The sequence below is a fragment of the Euprymna scolopes genome, chromosome 25 (genome assembly GCF_053919585.1).
Source record: "Euprymna scolopes isolate OS-2025 chromosome 25, ASM5391958v1, whole genome shotgun sequence".
Lineage (NCBI taxonomy): Eukaryota > Metazoa > Mollusca > Cephalopoda > Sepiida > Sepiolidae > Euprymna > Euprymna scolopes.
Window position 1 is genome coordinate 43,951,361 of NC_136506.1, and position 18,141 is coordinate 43,969,501.

Below are 18,141 nucleotides of genomic sequence, written 5' to 3' on the forward strand. Positions count from 1 at the left end.
ATGAAACATTTCTAAAGATTAAAAAAATGTCTGTTATCGGATTTAGCACTAGCTCACTACAATCCGAAAAAAGAATTAATTGTAGCAGCAGATGGGAGCGAATACGGTTTAGGTGCTGTGCTACTACACAGACTCAAAGATGGATCGACTAAACCAATTATTCATGCCTCAAGGGTTTTGCTACCCGCAGAAAAAAATTATAGTCGGAGAGAATAAGAAGGTCTGGCGATTTTATACGCATGAGGAAATTTCATAGGTTCATCCATGGAAGATTTTGTATCTTGGAAACGGACCACAAACTTTTGTTATCGATTTTTGGTTCCAAAAAAGGAGTTCCTACTCATACGGCTAATAGGTTACAAAGATGGAGCATGATTCTGTTAAACTACAATTTTAAAATGAAACACCTAGCATCCAGCAAAATTGTACACGCAGATGGTTTGTCCAGGTTGATCCCAAATAAAACTGAATTACTTGAAGAAACTGTTATAGCTGCACTATAAGAAGAAAATGAACTAACAGATATATTAATAAATACTGTTAGGGAACCTCCGGTAACACTTGAGGAAATAAAGAAAGCAGCAAGAACAGATGAATACATTAACAAGATAAAAAAACAAGTGGGACAAAAAGAAAAGAAGAGGAAAGGATTAACAGTTTTTCCATTTTCAAAGTGCGATGAAACTCTAATGTACGCAGATAGAGTGGTAATACCTCAAGTATTACAGAAGAGAATTTTAAAAGAATTCCACATGGGACATCCTGGAATCTCCAGAATGAAAGCACTAATGAGAGCATATACGTACTGGCCTGGAATGGAATAGGGCATAGAAAAAATGATAAAATCATGTAAGGTTGCCAACTAGCAGCAAAAGCGCCGCCCACTAAGACGCAACCTTGGCCTAAAACAGATATACCATGGACGCGGATCCATATAGATTACGCAGGACCTCTAAAAGGATATTATTACCTGGTAATAGTAGATAGCATGTCGAAATGGCCAGAAATATTTAAATTATACATCCTACAGCGGCAAACACAATAAAGGCGTTGGACGAGGTATTTGGACGTTTTGGCCTACCAAAATACAATTGTTAGTGATAATGGCACCATGTTCAAAGGTCAAGAATTTAGGATCTACTGTGAGTCACTGGCCATAGAGCATATCACAACACCAACTTTTAGCCCTCGATCTAACGGACAAGCTGAAAGATATGTCGATACTTTTAAACGAGCGTTAAAAAAGAACGATAACATCGACACTGAAGAAAAAAGTCTTCAGAATTTTTAAGCCGTGTACAGGATAACGCCTAATCCGAATACAAATGCAAATTTATCCCCAGCGGAAATAATGTTTTCCAGAAAAGTGCGCTCTGTGTTCGACCGGTTAATCCCGAGTAAAAAAGTAAAAAAAAGGGTAAAAGATAATGTACGATACAAGATATACAAGGACGGGGATAAAGTTTTTTCAACAATTATCGGGCAGGGAAGAGTTTTTGGGAAGAAGGCATGATCTCAAAAAGAATTGAAAGAATGGTCTACATTATAAAAGGTCAGACATTTTCCCACAAAAAAAATATAAAACAACTCAGACCCCGATATATTGAAATAGTTAAAAACAATGAAGTACCGATGGAAGTACTGTATAATATTTCTTCACATAGAGCCTCCAAAAAAGGAAGCACCAGTAACTGAATCTACAAGTCACTCTCCAAAATCAAACAATTCGCAAACGCAAATTTTAAGGAGAAGAGAAAGAAAAAGAAAAAGAACTTAATTTTTTGGACAAAGTCAAAAAAGAAAAAAATGGTGAAGCGAAATTCTAGGGAAGAATTTAGCTTGGGAGGAAGGTTATATAATGGACTGATCCAACACTCCTCAAATGAATGGACTGTTACGTCTATAAAATGGCAAGCAGACTCTCCTCACGTGGGAGACAGAATTTAGTATTAAGCTGTCAATGGATGCTTAGAAATGGGTGTACCTTTTTACCTAAATAAAACCTTTCTGTACAACCCCAGTAATGACTTGTTATTCATATAATCTACCATATAACAGTAACACATGTAACATTTTAATATGTGGATTAGGTACATAGAGACATTGCTCTATTATTTCTAAAATCATGCTAGATTCACTGGTGTTACCTTTTAAATACGTTTATAGAATGTTCATTTATTGTGTATGCATGTATGCATAGATGATATTTCAGTGATAATAAAATTAAGCTATTTAGAATTCAAAATTATAACAAGATTGCTATCCACTGGTCTCTCTATCATCCCTGATCCATATTGATAATTTATATGTTCCATCTGGCGGCCATTTTATCAGTGAAACTAATACCTCCATACGAATTGACACGCCGTGTCTATCTCGTCAAGTAAAATCGAATAAAATCACACTTCCATTACGTTGAACGACCTGGCAGAAAAGTTATCAATTTTTAGTTGAACTTGCCCGGCGACTTAATTTCCTAAACATATGCGATTTCGATGATTTCAAACATCTGACAACAATTGCATTCCGTCTCAACATATTAAAGTGAACAGAAACAATCAATCTCACAATTCATGATACTCTCTTTTTCTCTCTCTATAGAATTCAAATCGGTTTCGGGCAGACTATTCATAAGTTTTTCATTATCCAACTGCTACACCGAAACCTTAAACAAACCAACACTATAACCACTAATATATATATATATATATACATATATATATATATATATATACATATATATATATTACCTATGTTTGTGGTAAAATAAACACACTCAACTGACAAAAGTTTAGCCTTAATCATATTTTGTTATATTAATAATGTGTATTGATATACTATATAACAAAATGCTTGAAATATTGTACCCTCAGTAGCGTTTTCGACCGACTGCATAATTGATGTATGTATGCATAACCCCAATCTTTACGTGAAATTGAACAGTGTGTTTCAAAAATACTGTATACAGAAATGATATTATTGCAAATAGATTTTAATTCAACAATGTACGCTATGCATATGTATATTTGATCAAATGTTTATTTGTTCCTAAAAATAACATCTAAGTTCAAACAAGTCGATAAACGTAAATGCTATATAAATTCAAGAAGAATAAAAAAGAATAGTGATAAAAAACAATAAAAAAGTTACATTAATCAACGGCATTGATTGATAGAAATTAAGAGAATTTTAGAAGAGAGGGCATCAAATGCTAATCACTTACCTAGTATATATATATATATATATATATATATATATATATATATATATATATATATATATATATATATATATATATATATATATATCCAAGAAGAATAGTAATTTGTGCATGGGAAATTATAATTCAATTTTGAAAGTCTTTGATAGTAAGTAGGCGACCTTACTACGTTTTTTTTCTTTTCGTTGTTTTCTCTTTAGTGATATTAATATTTTATCTATCCTTTGCAATCAAGTGACCCAGTGATAGATAATCATTTCCACTTTTTTGTATCCAAGTGAGATACATAATATTTATTTCTCCGCTGAATATGTGGAAATTTGTCTATTATCTATCTGCACCCATTAGTTCTCGCGTCTATTAACATTCTTATAAACGCAGTGATTAAATTCCGACTCAAATATGTCTATGGTTTGAATTCTGAATTTCATATTTAAAAATATTTTGTGTTCACTTATACGGCGTTGTCGCGCTCAAAATAATTGTCTCTTGGGTTTAGGTCATCATGTCCGCTTTATCAAGACGGGTAGGGTTTATCCATGTCTGTGTTGTTTCTGGTCGAGTTTAAACTATCTTTTTCAATCAATGGTCACCTGTCTATTCAATGAGTGAGTAAAAAGTAAAAAGTTTAATTTGTTCTATTTTTTTTTAATTTTTTACTTTATCTCATAATGGCTGATGCGGGATCGCATTAATCTCTCCTAATAGTTATTTTCTTAATTTTCTATTCATTACAATAGATTTGGTAAGCTTACAATCCTTGCGAATTTTCAGGACCTGGCGACCGTACCTGATCTTCCTTGAACCCGCAATTTCCGGTTCTCTCTGGGCCCTAACCAAGGTCTTGATGTTATGTAATACTGTGAATTGTGATTTGTTTTAATTTTTGTAATTTCGTTTTAGTTTTTCTTAGTGTTCTTTATACGCATAAGACTTTCATTATGCTTACACATGTTCAACGAAATTATTCTATTTGTATCAACATTCAATTGTTAGTCTTAGTAAGATTTCGGAAAATTTTCTTATTATCATGTTACCTAGAAACCTTATAACGCTTTCTCTTCCTTCCTACTTACATATATCAGTGTTATATATATATAATATTTATATAAATGAACATGTGATCTGTTACACCTTCAAATTCATAATAATATTAAATGGCTTTTACTCCGTTTGGCGGTCTGTCGATTCGAACATTATTAAGTAAAAATACTAATAGCCAAACACATACATTATGAAATTTTCGCCAGACTAAAATCGATTTCGAATATCCTATATTTGTCCTCATTAAGTATGCTTGCAGATAGATTTTATCTTTTAAAACAGGACATTGAATAATTACGGAAGAAATTAAAACAAATGTCTCAACATCAGTTATCTATAATTGTTTTCCTGACATAGTGATACTCAAGGCATGCGTTTCTAACTCGATAATAGCATAAACGGGTTCAAGAGAGCGGTCTTCATGACGTTCACGTATTCATTCTTCTGTTTGTTAAAAGTCATTTCCACACAAAACACGATTTGCCGATGGTTTTCTTTAGCTAGCGCTGCTATTATCAGCTAATTTCATGGGTTCTCCCCAGATTTTTACCTTTTGTTTTTAATTTGAACGAAACTTCTAATTAATCTAGTGTATGTTATGTAATTGTTTACATTTTTTATGCTTTGCTTCATTTAAATTGATTATATATTTTGGAGAGCAATAATATTTTAATTTGCTTGATTACAACCCTACTAACATGGAAGTGTGTAATATTTGTTTATTGGCTGTTATTAACTGACAAAGTGGATACAAACATTAGCTCGAGAGGGATATTTTATTTTCATAGTTTTTACATACTTTAAGAATTCTGTGCCTGCTCTTCGCAAGACACGTGTGACGACGAAGAAGCCTGGAGACTAACCGCCCAACCTTTTTAGGTCAATCATCGGTCAAAGAGAGAAAGATAGAGAGAGATAGAGATAAAGAGTGAGAGAGAGCGTGTGGGGGGTGAGGGACGAGCAACAGCAGAAGAGAAAAGGGAATATATTTTTGGGTATCTTGGTTAGTTGAGATCTTTTAGAGAAAGAGAGGACTAAAGAAACAATGTATTTTCTTCATGGTAGTAGTATGTGGCCTAAGGTCACTTAGGTTCACTCCTAAAATACTCTCCTAACAGATAACGGAGTGTTTTTTTCTAATAATAAAAATATTCATTATCTTTTTTCCATTTGACTCTCCTACCAGAGTTTGTTGTTTTTATTTTATGCTCTTGTACTTTTTCAGGCGGTAAAATATCGGGCTCTTTGTTTTTGTTGGTAGTTGTATTTTGTGTACATTTTTGCTTGTTTTCAATGTAAGGTTTTAAATGATCTATTCATGTCGATCTGTACAGCAAGCGTTGGACCTGATAGACAATCTGCTACAACATTTTGCTCACCCTTCACATGGGCAATATCTGAGATTAATTCTGTGATTATAGCTAGTTGCCTTCGTTGCCTATCCGATTTTGCTGGATTTAAACTGTGAAATTCGCCGCATATTGGCTTGTGATCTGTTAGAAGTAGTACTTCGCGACTTTCAATGTAGTGTCGAAAATGTAATTGCTGTCAGTTTCTTCGAGAAAAATCCTATTGGTATAGGGCTTCCATTCACGACTTGATGTAAGGCAGCACCTACTGCATATTTGCTGCTGTACGTGACAAGTTGATACTGTGTGCAGCTTGGTTAAGGATGGAGTAATTCCGTTAGCTTTCCCAATATTTTAGTCATGGTAAAGAAGGGTTCTCTTTCTAATGTATTCAAGGTGATTAATCCTTTCGGTGTTAGTCGTATTCTCTCAGATAAAGGAAAAACTAAGGTTGCAAATCCTGGTTTTAATTTTTTGTAAAATCCTACCATACCAAGACATCTGCGTAGGCTTTTAGCATCTTAAGGGCACGGAAAGAAATCTATTTCTTTTACCTTATTTGAAGTTGGTGTAATTCCCTTTGAGTTAATTTTAAAACCTTAGAAATCAAGGGCAGTAACGTTGAAAATCGATTTGGAGAGTGATATTTTGAGATTGTTTTCTGGAAGGATTTGGAAAACTCTGTCGATATCTTTTTTATGGGATTGTTCGTCATTGCTGTAAATGAGTATATCATCGATATATACGAATACACAATAGATATCTCGAAATATTCTGTCCATATATCTCTGAAAGGTAGCCGAAGAATTCTTTAATCAAAACGGCATAAATTCATATTGACATAGTCCCATTGACGAAATAACTGAAGTTTTTGGAATATCATCTGGGTGCATTTTAATTTGATGATAGGCTGAAAGTAAATCAATTAATTAATATTAGGGATGGGGTATCTATCACCTTTAGTGATACTGTTTAAGGCGCGGTAGTCTCCACAGCAGCGATATCCTTTACTCTGTTTAGGTACTAGATGTAGTTGGCTTGACCATTCGCTGTCTGAAGGGGTTATTCCTCCTTCATTTATTAGTCTCTTAAATTCTTCTTTTGTAGCAGTCAGCTTTTCAGCAGACAGTTGTCTGGATTTAGCAAATACTGGTGAGTGACTACCTGTGTCGATTCTGTGATAATTACCGCAGTAGTTATTGTTTTTGTTGGTGTGAGGAGAGATAATTTCTGGGTATTTATCTAAGCTTGTTTTAATTAATGTGTGTATATTTGCTTCGTTTATGACGACATTTACAGGAGCAGTAGTGTTTAATAACAACCTCTTTTTAGTGATTGTTTTTGGGCCATAACTTGTCCTGTTTTTGCAGACGATAGTGAGGCCAAAGTTATTTAGAAAGTCAATTCCGAGGAGGGGATTGGTGATATCAGCGACCACGAATGTCCATGAAAGGGTCCTCCTTACGCTTGGTATTGCAATCTCCAGGTTAGCTTGGCCGTGCCATTTTATTTTCTCTCCGTTGGCAGCCGTGAGTTATACTGGTGTTGGGTATAACGTCCCGCCTTTTAACGCGGACGTCGGCATTATTGAGACGGGTGCACCAGTGTCTACTATAAATTGTAAAATTGTTGTCCCAAATCTTGCTTTGATTTGTAGTAGCAGCGAACTCAAGGGGACTGACACGGTTCGCGCAACTAGTTTTCCGAGGCCATTGGTGGTGGTGCGGGTGGACGCGAGCTTGGTAACATTTTGATGGTCTGTTTCTTTGGCCACTTACACCACGGTTTGCAGGTTCTTGCTTGCTCAACAAAGTAGAGGTGCGCTCTGCATATTTTAGTTTTTTTTGTTCTGGGAAATAGGGTTTTATTCCTATCGGTATACGTGACGTGTGACGACGTAGAAGCCTGGAGACTGACCGTCCAATCCTTGGTAGGTCAATCATCGGTCAAAGAGAGAGAGAGCGAGAGAGAGAGTGTGTGTGGGGGGTGAGCAAGCAGCAACAGCAGAAGAGAAAAGGGAATATATTTTTGGGTATCTTGGTTAGTTGAGCTCTTTTAGAGAAAGAGAGGATTAAAGAAACAATGCATTTTCTTCATGATAGTAGCATGTGGACTGAGGTCACATAGGTTCACTTCTACAAGTACTTAAGAATCATTTGAGGCACATAATGCTTTATGAGTTCAAGAAATCAAACCTAGCAACCGAAGAGGCCAGGAATATTCCACTTTGAATTATTTCCAGCCAATGCAGCAATTAAAGCTCAACAATTAAAATTAGCAATTAGATAATTATAACCAAGCTTGGGTGTTAAAAAGGCTTGCTCTAGTGAATCGAAATGAGGTGATGTTCGCCAGGACAATACACAACCACACACAGCAAGAATCACTTCCAAAATATCGAAGAACGTTGTTGCAAGAAAAATCTCGATCAAACCTATTCTCCTAGACTTGCTCCTTAAACTACAATTTGTTTCATAGCTTACAAAGTCGTTTGGAAGGAGCAGCTTTTGTAACACAGAAAGGTGTTGAAACTGATATTTTCAATCTTCGAATCAACGCCGGAAAGATTTTACTGGGATGGAATTAATAGATGAAAGGAAGCTATGAATAATCAGTGGACGTATATTTATGATTGCATCTTTAATAAAATTTAACATTTAGTATCTGATTTTCTTTATTAATAAATTCGGACAGAATCTATGCATGACCTGATAGATATTAAATATATAGTAACGGTGTAAACATAAGGTATATTATAACTAACTATCCATATCAGTCGTTAGGGTAAAACTTTCTGGCAGATTGGGAAAGGTAAACAAGTATTACAATTTATCTAAGTTTCAAAATGTTAAAGTGAACCCTGCTATATCACACCTGTCTATTCACTCAGTGATTTAAAACTATTTTTCTTTACTTTAACGCATAATGGCGGAAGCGGGATGGCATTCTACTCTTCATGTTTTATTATATAACAGGATTCACTTTAATATTTAAATAATTTTATTTATTTTTTATTAATGTTTTTATTATTTTTTTAATATACATTTGAAGCAATTGGTTGAGAGATGTGTTTACTTTGTGTGAGCTTACAACATACTACACTGAGTTTATCTATATTTATGTACCTTGTAAGAGGGAAATATTTCTAAGCTGTCTCAGCTTACCAATGTTCGATTAAAATATCATACGTCAAATATGATCGACGAGATATTTTAACATAATACATCAATACTTTTCTCTTTGTTGGACTAAAAATACACTTTCAGATAGAACTGTTGAATGGCATATCCTATTATTAGCAAAGACATAGCCACCGAACAAATATCTTTGTATCTCTATTGTTTCTTTGAATATGCTTGATTGATAATTCATTATACATGCAAAGGGTGTTCTTAGAACATGGAAATATATTTTAATATTAAGTATAGAATGTAATTACATTCCTTTAAAATCGGTCACCGCTAAAAAAATGCCAGCATTTATCTTGCAATTTTTCTGCACTAGCTATTATCAAATAATTAAAAAAATATAAAATATAAATATTGTTGCACTTATATATTTTAGAATGTTATCCGTATCAATGTGCCGGCAGAGGACAGATGGTTATTTCAATTTGATTAAGCAATTATTAGTGTGCAGTTATACAAATAGAATAAAGTTAAACGACATCGCATTACCGTAAAGTTATCCCATAAGCAAAGTGTCTAATCTAATTAGTTTACATAAGCTTATGATTTTCCAAAATTGTTGTAATTTTTTCCTACCACTATACCGACTGCGCATGTTATTTTGGAGATTAGAAAATATAATTTACTGACGTCGAAGAAAAAGGATGAAACGAACTTGTAAAATATAATCAATATACCAGATCCAAGAATATATAAAAATCATGAATATAAAGTACGAAATAATTGTAATTTTAACCACGTAATGCAGTTATATGGTCATTTTGGTGCACCAATGTAGTTTTAATTCACAGGTAAAATTCAGTTATGCAGTAGCAAGTAACAGTGCCCTAAAATTTATATTGTTTACATTTTGCATTACTTTTCTCAGATTTATTTAATAAAGTTATTTAGTTTTTACTCCGTGCGAAATGTTTACTATTGTTATAGTTTACTTATATTAATTTTGTACACAAACGTGCCACATAAATTTAAAGTGAATAGAAATTGATTTCATAAGATGGGAAAACAGATAAATGGAAAATAAATGTAGGACATAACAGTTAACTGAGTCGAACGAGCGATTATGTATTTGCCCACACTGTATTAGGAAAGCAACAGGGATTGTTGAAATTATATGCTGACGTGTGCGTTTTTTTAGTGTTTGGTGGTTTACTAAGAAAATCACCTGTTACAATCAACATATATTGTAGGCAATATAATTATTTACGATATTTGACTTTCCTTATAAATGGCAAATTCGATTTTTGTTTGGACCACGATTAGTTAGTTTTATTTATGCTCCAGCACAACCGTATTACATAAAAATACACTGGAACAATGTAACGTTCAAAGTCTTACCTTATGTCGTATGTGTTTCTCTTGAAACACTCAAACCCGATGTTTGTAAGTCAAGTAAAGTGATATGTCCTATCGCTCATATGTACGTCAAGTAAAAAGGGCATGATATCGACACGTTTAGCTTACGTCAAATGCAAGCACGCACAAATATCTTCTCAATTATTAAATCTTCTCTTTCTGATAGGTTCATAAGAGTAGTAGTTGATTGGCAGAAATCAGAAGCTAATATGTCTTTTCGTGACCTATATTATCGGTTCAAATCACATCCTTACATCATTTGTAGACATTTATGCTGATGACACTACCATCTATGGTAGCAAATCTTAGAGAGTAAACGCCCAAGTTCTCTCCGATTCTCTCTCCTCTGATCTTGAGCACGTAGTGCAATGGGGAAAGGAGTGGATGGTTACTTTTAATGCATCTAAACCCAAGATTATCTCTTTATATCATTAACGTTCTGATCCCCATCTGCCATCAATTGAAATGAATGGCTCTCGTCTTCAGGAGACCTATGATTTTTACAAGCTTCTGGGATTGACCTTTACTCCTGATCTTAAATGGAACACGTGCATCACATCTGTTGCCAAGGCCGCTTAGAAAATGGTGGGATCCGTCTATCGATCCAGAAGATATCTCACTGATGATGCAATCCCCTATCTATATAAGAGCCAGGTACGTCCAAGGATGGAATGCTGCTGCCATATCTTGGCAGTAGTTACTTGAAAGGACTTGTCCTGCCTTGATAGAGGTTAAAATAGATTCGTAGCCTCATAGGAGGTACCCTTTTCTCTTCGCTGCAACCTCTATCTCACAGAAGAGATGTTGCGAGTGTGTCTCTGCTGTATCGTTATTTTCATGGAAAGTGTTCGACTGAGCTTCAGTGTATGGTCCTCCTTGCCAAACTTTCACAAGAAGCACTCGTCTAGCAGAAAACACTATCAATAATTCCATTCACTTGTTATATTGTGCCTAAACCTAAACGTAAATTCCATGAACAGAGCTTCTTTCCTTGAACTGCCCACCTGTGGAATTGTCTTCCGCTTTCCTACAATATGGTTGTATTCAAGTCTAACGTAAACAAGTTTTTTTTTATAAGCCGTTCTACTTGTTAATAAATTTACCAAATTTCCATTACTAACGATTACTATATTGTCCCATTTCTACTGTGCACTCTTTAACCCTGATCCTCGAGTTGCCTCTTGGCCTTGATAAGTGATGATGCCTATGTAAAAAAAACAAAAAAACATTGCAGGTGTATAATTAAATGTAGCGAAACAATTTGTGAAGATCCTGTTGTTATCCGTTGCAGAATCAGAAGATGGTTTAGTCAGGGGCCCTAATTAAAACTGCCATAGATCGCATTAGAATTGAAATAAATTTACTCCATATCATCCGATTTATCACACTTTTTAGTTGTGCTATATGAAGCAGGAATTGTTACAAGCAAAACATCAAGGTTATATATAAACTTCTAATATATGTGAATAAAGGAATCATAATAGCATCGATATCAAAATATTACATCCTTGCTTATTGCATAAAAAATAATGAAATTAGGCAACAAGGAGGGTCATATAATAAAGAAAAATATACTGTTTTTCACCCAAATATAAAATATGCGATTAGAAATACTATGTCATTAAGGAGATAGAAATTTACAAATCATATTAAGGCATATGCATGACTAACATAGTAATTTTTATAACTACATTGCACTCCTACGTAATATTTTTTTAGAAATCATAACATTTTTACAGTCTTTTGTGCATAATGTAATATTGGAGCAATCTTCTCCTGTAACAGACTAGTATAGTCCCACTGAGTGTGTGCTTTTTTTTATATGACTACCATATATATATATATATATATATATATATATATATATATATATATATATATATATATATATATATATATATATTGATAACAGTTGATTGATAAAAACCCAATCAAGTTGTTCAAAGTCAAGACAACGAGTTCCGTTCAATGGATTTGCTCCTTGTTATTCACGCTTTAAACACGCATTCCTTGATTACACCCTTAGAAGGAATCTGCATTAATGTCGAGCAGCGGGATAATCATTTGTGTTGCGTTTCCAGATGAACAATTATTTTCACAACCCGTTTCCGCACAATAATTGGTTTAAGAGCTCTGTTTTGTTATAATAGGATTTAAACCAGGACACACGAGGCTTAAACCTAAAGCCAGAAATTTGTACACGGCCCTTTTATATATTATGGAGTCTGATATTCACAATATTTTAGGTATTTTACGTAGTTATCTACTACATTTTGAGCAATACATGGGTATTTATTTGGAAACATATTACGTGGTAGTTACCTGTGATTTCATTTGTATTTGCTTTAAGCAATGGATTCAGTCTACAATGACATGGTGTCAAATGCGACACTGACATGAATTTACAAGGAGATTTGATGAGAAATACGGCTGGTTGAAAGAGTAGATGTATAGTAACCGCATATTTTTCTCAATAAAACATCTGTTTTCGTCTTTTGTGTATTCATGAATATTTAAGTACTTATGTTTTCGTAGTTCTGTTGTAAGTAAAATAAAGTCAGTCGATAACTCCTTGTCTGTTTTTGTATTTTCCTTATACATGTAATTCCTAAGCAAAGTTTTGGTCAACATTTGACATCTGAATGAATGCATGCACACACAAAAAATGTAAGAAGTTTCTGTCCTACACACTCACTTTCCTCCGTACAGTAGCAAATAAATTCCACAAAGAAAAGCCATAGCGTTAAACTCCAAATGTATTTACAAATAACAGAAATGAAATTCCTTGGTTCTGGTATAGTCCTTTTGCAAAACGGTGGCCCAATTTTCTACAAAACACATAGAGCCTTTAGTATGAATTCCTATTGTTGAAATGGTAGTTCGTGGTTCCTTTTGGAGGATCCATGAAGATCATGGAGAACAGCGCGCGAATGATTGCGACTATAATCAGGCATAATGTGAGCCCCTTGGATTAAAGAACAAAAAGGATAAGATCCAATAATTGTATAATAACATGCACGAAAAGAGTAGAATACCCTCTTTGATTTGAATAGTTTCAGCAAAATAAGTGGGCTCTGCTTGTAGAGACGTGTCTTTCGTTCACCGACTGTTTTGTATCGATAAAGAAATTGTCACGGCTACCTAGATAGTGAACCGCTGGTTTAAGTCTATACCGTTACCTGTTCTTTCTTAGACTGCAAAATAAATCCATGAATACAAAAAAGGCGCCAAGTAAAATCACCTGACACATTCAAATGTAAACCAATCACAGACCGGCTACTAGAACTGGGTGGCCGGACTAAAAGTAAGATGGCGTTTTTATGTGAAATTTTTTACACACCGCCAAGTAGGAGAGGAAATGTAATGGATAATCATTACTTTTTCCACAATAAAAGTTATTTAATAAAACGGTCGGATAAACGACGAATAGCGAGTTAATCCAATGAACATACGTCTAAACTTAGACAATTTTTACATTTCAATATGTTTTAATTCAGTTAAATTTCTTAACTTTTATAAAGCTATTTGGTGATAATTTTATTTGACACTCAATAATTATAACTTAATTCAGTTATACCTTCATAATATTACACTGCCAATGAGGAGAGGAAAATGCAATGGATAATGATTTCTTTTTCCCAATACAAGTTAATTTCAACTTTAATTCAATTATTTATGTGTATTAATATATGTGTGCCACTGTCTATTGTCAATGCTCAGTTAAAATTTTAAATTCTCATGCATTCAGACATAGTTAATTTCTACTATATGGACTGACCTGAGGAGCTTCAGCTTTTACGGCTTGTTTCCCCTGAGGGACCCAAACCCCAGACAGCCTTAACTTACTGAGCGTTGAATTAACCCCCATGTGGCAACAGTTATGATAACCTTTCTTAATTGCCAGTTTTGTTGAATAATGAGTTTTCCCAACAAAAGGGGAAACTTTACCTCGAAGAAGAATATCAGAATTCTGTATCGTAACTCGTGTTCAAATTAACCGATCTTCAGCAAGGATTAACCCTAAGGCCGTTACCTTAAGGGGGGCACTTCCCCGGATGGTTGTTTTAAGCAACCTAATTTATGAGAGAATGACTCCATTTGCATAGTAGCAAATAGTAATAAGTTGGTCCTATTAAAATTTCTAGGGCAATTGCTCTTGACATATCTAAAGCCTTTGATAGGGTATGGCATAAAGGTTTACTTCATAAGATCGCAAGCTATGGTATAGCTGGAAATGTCTTCTCAATTATTAAATCATTTCTTTCTGATAGGTTCATAAGAGTAGTAGTTGTGGGGAAAAAATTAGAAGCTCACAGTATTAATGCCGTTGTCCCTCAGGGGTCCATCCTGGGCCCAACTCTTTTCCTGATCTACATTAATGATCTTCCAAATCACATCCTTACATCATTTGTAGACATTTATGCTGACGACACTACCATTTATTCTAGCACATCTAAGACAGTAAACGACCAAGTTCTCTCCAATTCTCTCTCCTCTGATCTTGAGCACGTAGTGCAATGGGGAAAGGAGTAGCTGATTACTTTTAATACATCTAAAACCAAGCTTCTCTCTTTACATCAGCAACATTCTGATCCACATTTGGCATCAATTGAAATGAATGGCTCTCGTCTTCAGGAAGCCTCAAGTTTTGACAAGCTTCTGAGCTTGACCATTACTCCTGATCTTAAATGGAACACGTACATCAAATCTTTTGCCAAGGCCGCTGGAAAAATGGTGGGATCTTTCTATCGATCCGGTAAATATCTCACTGCTGATGCTATTCCCTATCTATATAAGAGCCAGGTACGTCCAAGGATGGAATACTGTTGCCACATCTGGGCAGGAGCTGCTAGAAACGACTTGTCCTGCCTTGATAGAGTTCAAAATAAACTTCGTAGCCTCGTAGGAGATGTCCTTTTCTCCTCCTTGCAACCTCTATCTCACAGAAGAGATGTTGCGAGTTTGTCTCTGATGTATCGTTATTTTCATGAAAAGTGTTCGACTGAGCTTCAATCTATGGTCCCCCCTCGCCAAACTTTCACAAGAAACACTCGTCCAGCTGTAAACACTATCAATAATTCCCCCCACTCTTTATCTGTGCCTAAACCTAAACGTAGATTCCATGAACATAGCTTCTTTCTTAGAACTGCACGCCTGTGGAATTGTCTTCCGTTTTCCTGCTTTCCGGCTGACTATAATATGGTTGTGTTCAAGTCTAAAGTAAATAAGTTCTTGATGAGCCGTTCCATATAAGTTATAAAATTTACTAAATTTTCATTACTAATTATTACTATATTGTCCAATTTCTACTGTACACTCTTTAACCTGGATCCTTGAGTGGCCTCTGGGCCTTGATAATGTGGTGATTCCTATGTAAAAAAAAATTGTCAGCACTACTGTGACGTAACAGATCATACAATGTCAACACGTACTTTTTGCCGTAGATAAGCTGGAATACCTTGTAATATCCAACGGGGAGGTATTTTCAGAAGACGTGTCTTCTGCGAGTACAAACATGATACAACTTTTAATTAGTCTCTTTTAGAAAAGTTAAGCGTGAGATTGGGCAATCAATGCAATCACTATTGATTCATTCCGGACCATACATCCAGAAATTGAGCAACTTGGAAAATTTAGAACAATTGTTGCCTCTAGTTAGAAAATCTGACGGATTTTCCGACCAAGAAACATATTTTTATTCCGGTAGAACGTCAAATTTAATAGTAATATCTTCTAAAGATGTTTTGATCTCTGCGATCCTGTTTTCAAAGAATATATATTTCTTAGACCATTTACCCTTCAGGACCCACGAAGGGGCAACTTGGGAATCAGATATCAGGAAAAAGTATCAATGTTAAGGAGCCCCAAAGCACCCTAAACTTGAGGGGATAGCTTAAAGGCTAAAAAAATAACCAATAATTCCAAAGTGGGAAGTGACTTCACTTTAATTGGGGCCACTCTGGTCTTTACGAACGATAGAGAACAATTCGCCCCATTTTTCGCATGCAGGGTAAATCCGTACGTGTTTTGTGACGCGTCACAGCAACAAACAAATTCGACACACTGATTTTCTGACAAAACACGCGTTGGATATTTCAACTTCCACAAATCATTTAGAGCCTTGGCATGGGTTTGCCACAGCTTATTGCGCTCTTCGTGCATCAGCTAATCCCACGACAACTTGATTTTCCCGATAGAGCTGACGATGATCTTCCCCGGTATTGTGACGGCGAGAAGCATAGATAAAGGTTCCAATACTTCTAATATTTGCGAAAGAATCCCCTGTTAGGTATTGAGTTCAGGGTCAACTAAAGTGGGAGAAAGTTTGAACGTGCCCCGAATAGGTGCATATAGGTACCTCAATACCTTCTCAAAGGCTGGGAAGGGAACACATCTTATCTTGTATCTTAGAACAGTTAGAATTGAAGGATCGTAAATCGAAGCTTGCCTCTAACAATCTGCTTCGAGCATTGTTATAAATAGTAGGTAGGGACTCTCCGTCACAATTGGTGGTGCCAAGATTATCCACATAAAATTTGTTGGAAATAGCATGGGATGCTGCATCTTTTTCATATTTTGCCGCATCGAATTTCAAAATGAAGTTCAGAATGAAGGGACTAGCATTGAACCCAAATATAATTGTTTTGTACCTGTAAGTACATTATTTGCCACCTCTTTTAAGGAAAAAACATAGGTTCTTATCCTTTTCCGATTTAAGGTGAATTTGTAAGAAGGTCTTCACTATATCGCCTAGTAGGACAAGTCGTTTTTCCTGAATCCCAGCAATAAATCCAAAAATTTAGTAGATAAGTCCACGCCCCTGTGTGCAGCCTCATTAATTGACGCCCCCTCTCAACGTATCAAGGAGCAGTTAAATACGGGGCGAATTTTTCTATTCACTCCAATTCCCTACTTAACGGGTCTATGATGATCCCAAAAATAATCTTCATACTTCCCAGGCGGGAGATAAAACTCAATTATTCCACATTCCTCATAGTCCTCAAACACTTGGATGTACTCATTATACATTCCCTACCTTTCTATAGACTCTGCCACTCTCTCCATTACTTTTAAGAAATTCACAAAGTTACTTTTTACGAGTAGAATCCTATCATAATGTCACGGTAAGGTTACGTAATCTTTTTTCTCCTTGTTTAGATAGGTTCAGCAAAATAAGTTGCCTCTGCTTGTAGAGATGTGTCCTTAGTTCACCGACTGTTTCCTGTCCATGAAAAAATTGTCTTATCCCCCTAGTGAGCTGGTTTAAGTTGATACCGTTCCATGTTTTTTCTAAGACTGCAAAATAAACGCATGAATACAAAAAAAGGCGCCAAGTCAAATTGCATGACACATTCAAATAAAAACCAATTACAGACCAGCTACTAGAACTATTAGGGTAGCCTAAAGAAAGATGGCCTTTGAATATTGAATTTCTCACAAAAAATTCATGGTGTCAATGAAAAATAACACGGTATACATTTGATATTAAAGGTCTTCACATCATTGTTTAGATAAAATGAAAATTCTTTTTTATATATGAGATGGATGTAATCCGTTGAAATATATTGACAAAGAAACGAAAAGAATAAATACAGGGGGGAATATGCATTGTACAACTCCCCGCTATTGTGTGGGTCTATGTGGGTGTGTGTTGCTAGGCGAAAAATATCCGCAAATGGTAATCAACTGATTAATAATATTAAAGAATGATATCTATTCAAACCAATATTTTACAAAATAAAAAAATCAGATCTCCCTCAGGCACGTACTTATTTTAAATGTTAGAAACTTATGACCCGCCACCCAATTTTGGTTGATTAAAAACATATCCATTACTGTCCTATTATTACAAAAACATTTAATTTAAGTCTGTGGTCGTATTTCAAAGTAAATGATCTATGGCGACCCGATCCATATTTCCTTTTAACAATCATTTGACTTGGAACCTTTGACCAATTCACTTCACTAAAGAAAAAAATGCGTT